Genomic DNA, 4,545 nt, shown 5'->3' with positions numbered 1-4,545 from the left:
ATGCGTTCCAAGTACCAAACCTAATTGTAAATTCACTGCACACGCCATGGGCACTGATTTCGTCACTTTTGGTAATGCGTTTGCAGAGAAGACTGCCGAAGGACACATTCCTTATTGATATGCGACTTCACTGTCCAGTTCAGGAACTCAATTTATGGGTCAAACATGGAGCGGCATTGCGCGAGGGTAATAACGTGAGCACAGAAGGAAACCCTATTTGCACGACAAAAATCTTTTTGGATGGGCTGCTATTTTAAAACCACGGAAGGTGTTGTGTCTCAACAGCGGGGATGTTCGCATTAGTACATTCCAAAAAATGTTTGTAGGATTTGCACGATCTGTGCTCAACATAATCCTCACGGCAATGTTCGCCCTAAACGGGTGCAATTCCCCCTCGTGACATACCCTTTTAATGCATACACATGGATTTTACTGAATAAAGCCAGTGTGAAACCTTGTTATCATAGCTCAACTTTCAAATTGAGTAGAAATCTTTCAAACTAAACGTTTAACAACGTCAAATATGTGTTAACGATAGCAAAAGAAATAGGGTAAAGACATTGCGTTGCATTGTACCAAGATATAGTACACCCGAAACAAACTGGTCACTCCAGGAGACTGGGTTCTGATCTGCAGCATCATAAGAAAGCATTGTCATTCACCCAAGTAGGAAGATCCTTACCAAGTACTCCTACAGCTGTAAAGATTGCCGAGAGAAAAACTTGGGTACACCTCACACACTGCGAAAGGGTCAACCGAGACATACATCGTGGAAAAGTAGCAGCCTATACTGTACTTTTAGTCAGGAGTCGCGTTAACCGGATATTTTCCGTCGTTGACCGTTTTTTTAAAACGGTGACAGAAAAAGTTGAAGTCCGTACGTCATTTTGACAGGTTGCAATTCACACCCCAGACCACAGGGTGGCGAGTTAGCATATTAATTAGCTATTGTCTCTCTTAATGCATGACGTCGTTGGCTCTTCTGTCAGAATATTGTAGCGTCACCGGGGTCTGGCGGCGGCACCGTGATTGACACATCAACGCGAGGTTCTTATTGGTGCACCCGGTGTGCCAGTGCGTCATCCAATTGATGGACAAGATTGCCGCCTGTGTATAGACCCCAATCACATGACGTCACAACTCCGCCCCCCTGACTGGAGCCGCCATATTGTCATGTTTACACATTACCGCTACGTACATGCCTCCTATTACGGCGTGTTTTTCTGCTCGTTAATATTAATAATCAAAATGGTGAAGGTGTGTGTGGCGGTTGGTTGCTGTAACAGAGAAGATAGACGGAGAGACTTGAAGTTCTACCGTATTCTGAGAGACCCAAAGATGAGAGCGAGATGGACTGCTGTAATTCGACAAGAGATCTGGGCACCAAACGATCACCACAGACTATGTAGTAGTCATTTTATATCTGGTAAGATGCATTTAATATATATTTAGAAGATTTTGGGCTGACAACCCAAATCAAGATCATTGTGTGACGTTGGTGATTGGGGTCTACATCGTTGCCTCCTTTTCTTTGGGGGCGGGGTTGTTGGCGGTAAGCAGAGTAAAAAGGGAGAAAAATACCACGACTTCCGTGTCTAATTTTTCGCCGCCAAGCAAGCGTTACAATATTAATTAAAAATGAATGAAAGCTAAATACTATTGAATATGTCATCATTATCATTTAAGTGACGGGTAAAAATAGACTATGACCGGATTTTTATGACCCTGTCAGTCAAAATGACAGACAACGAAAATGTCTAGCTCAACCTCTGCTTTTAGTGTATAAAAACACTGCGGGTCAGTGAAGATATTGCAGAGGCACTCTTGCCGTTTCGGGATTCTCGATCGACACGGCAGTCCCTAGGTGGGCAAGGAACACTCTAATCACATATGTAGTCCTCGTCCTGGTGGCTTTTACTTACATGTATGGGGGTATCCTTTACAGATGCTCACGAATGTTCGTGACGCGACCTCAACCGACTCATGTGGACACCAACTATGATCTGCCATTTGAAAGAAACAGCACCATTTCTGACATACCAGTTAATGGAGACAACGAAAACATTTCAACCGATAGTCCCACAACATGCACCCAAAAGATAAACACCGCCACCATGCCAAAACAACACCCGGGAAGGCGCAAATGTGCTGACACACATGTATTAATCCCACCTACATGCATACACATGGCCAAACAAATTTATAGAGGTGTCGCATGCTCTGCTGCCCTTCCTTTGAAGGTTGACACGCTCTTTTGTTGCTAGGTCCAAGCCAAATTAAAAGAGAGGTGAAGGTTTTTTTTCTTCAGAACGATTGTGGAAACTGTATTTTGTAGTCAAGCATTGCCTTGCATAGTTTCCCTCCTTCTCCTTGCAAGCTTTCAACTAAATCAAGTGCCTTCTCCTTATTTTTGTTAATGTTTATAAATGTCCTCCTAAGGATTTGTATTTGAACTTGACGGTGTGCGTGTGTGATTTCTCTGATAGCCGTTATGATGCGGCCTGGCCAGCGACGGCGCGAGGTGGGCGAGCGCCTCGACCGGTTCCGTACCGCCGATCCGTCCGGGGCAGCCGGCGGCGAACGGACCCAAGCCCGAGCGGGAAAGAGCGGTACGGCATTCAGCATAACGTATAATCCAACAGTGTAGCCTATAATATGACCGTTAAATGGCCAACGCTATTTTTCTGAATATGCTTGCTTTATTCTGTGTCATTACTGCCATCATAAAATCTTAAACGTTTCATTGGCATAAGCCAGAGCAGTACAGCTTAATGATAATAATGAAGATATTTTTATATACTTACACAAGATGGTGCAAAGCAGCCTCGCTCACCGATTTCGAGGAGGTTCGCCCACCGGAGTCGGGTTCTTGACAATGACGCCGCTACTGGGAGGTGGAGTTAAAGGGGAAGGTCTACGACGCTGTGACCAAAGTGCTGGTAGTCGTTTTGTGACGTGAATTGAAACATGTTTGTCACTAGTCGCCGTCCTATCCATTTGGACTGGAAGGGTCTGTCCAAAAGGATTGGACTTCGGGCGCCGTCTTGATGGACAATGATTTGTGTGCACGAACAAGCGGAAGATAATGGATGGATGGATGGACTAAAATACTGTAAATATTTCTTGAATACGTTGAGGTTTCTTTCCACAGGAGTGCACTTTCACAAAGATGTTCATTTTTCAGAAGCTCACAGAGAAAACATTTACACATATTCTTTTGCCATACACATACCTTAGCTAGGAGTTACGAAGAAACATTAGTATGAATTCTTCTATTGATTAAAATTTTATGTAGATGAGGCAAAATAATAAGGTTTCCTTATTTGTAAAACTGATTCTGTTGTATTTACAGACACATGCAATGTACAGTATTTCATGTGACAATACCAGTTTGGTCAGTGAGTGGCGCTGTAGTGTGTACGTAAAATTCGAAGACGAAATGACAGCAACAGGCTAGGATGCTATGTGATGTGATGCCATGTTTTCACTGCTACGAGATCATTAAAAAAGTAATCGAATGCTTCATATGGCTGCTTCTTTCTAAATAAGCAACACAACAGATTCTAAAACAAAAAAGGTTTTCAATACTGTTGATTTCAACAGAGGTAGGGTTATTTTACATTGAGCAACTTGGTATGCCACGTTTACTGATGTAACACTGCGAAACAAAGCGGGATGAATGTTGACAATATTCGGCACGATATCACTGGGAAAAAAATCAAGCGGCTTATCAATGTGATTGGGAACTTTAAATGATGTCATCATTCATTTGGCTTCCTGCTACCCCTGCAAACATTTTTAGACACGGGTAAATAGACTGGCTGATCTTTCCTCATATCCCACTGCATTAAAAGTCAAAGCCCAAAGCCAAACGCAACACACGCTTTGCTGTATTTCCTCGTCTTAGCTCTTCATACCTCCAGTGCTCTTTGCTTTGTGCTCATGTTTGGTTTAAAAACACTGCGCACACTCGGTTTAGGGTTAAGGTTACATAGGGTTTCGGGCTTGATGGCATCAGGAGGGAGGTTTCTAAGCACCGGACACAACAGACACGCATGCACCCCTCAAAACCTTCACCGCCGTCACGGCACCAACGTAACCAGTCTCCCTGGAGCAGCATTACATGGCACATCTAGCATGGCAGGCTAGCGCGCTGACCACTAAGCCAAAAGCCCAAGTGAGCAGCTTTAGCTGCCCACGCACATTCTTGAAGGCATCGGGAGGGAGGTTTCTCGCGGAGACGAGTCCTGACCTGGATGAGGAAGACAGATGTGTCAGCTCCTTGCAGACCAGTTACACCATTACACTTCATGTCATCCTCATGAGAAAATTGTTTGTCAACTAAATATTTTTGTTATTTTCATTGTTGAAAACAACAATGGTTTTAAGTTTTTCTCCCGCCCCCAATCTTTAAAAAGAGACCAACTGGGCACAAAGCCACTCAATCTGAAAAAATGGTGGCAATAATGCACATATATGGTGTTGTGGGTGTCACTGAACATGCCGTGTCTAGGAGGATCAGGAAGACAAGTTGTCACACGGACG

This window comes from Corythoichthys intestinalis, chromosome 1 (assembly GCF_030265065.1).
Source record: "Corythoichthys intestinalis isolate RoL2023-P3 chromosome 1, ASM3026506v1, whole genome shotgun sequence".
NCBI lineage: Eukaryota > Metazoa > Chordata > Actinopteri > Syngnathiformes > Syngnathidae > Corythoichthys > Corythoichthys intestinalis.
The sequence above is the reverse complement of the archived record's forward strand: the minus strand, read 5'-3'. Positions refer to the sequence as shown.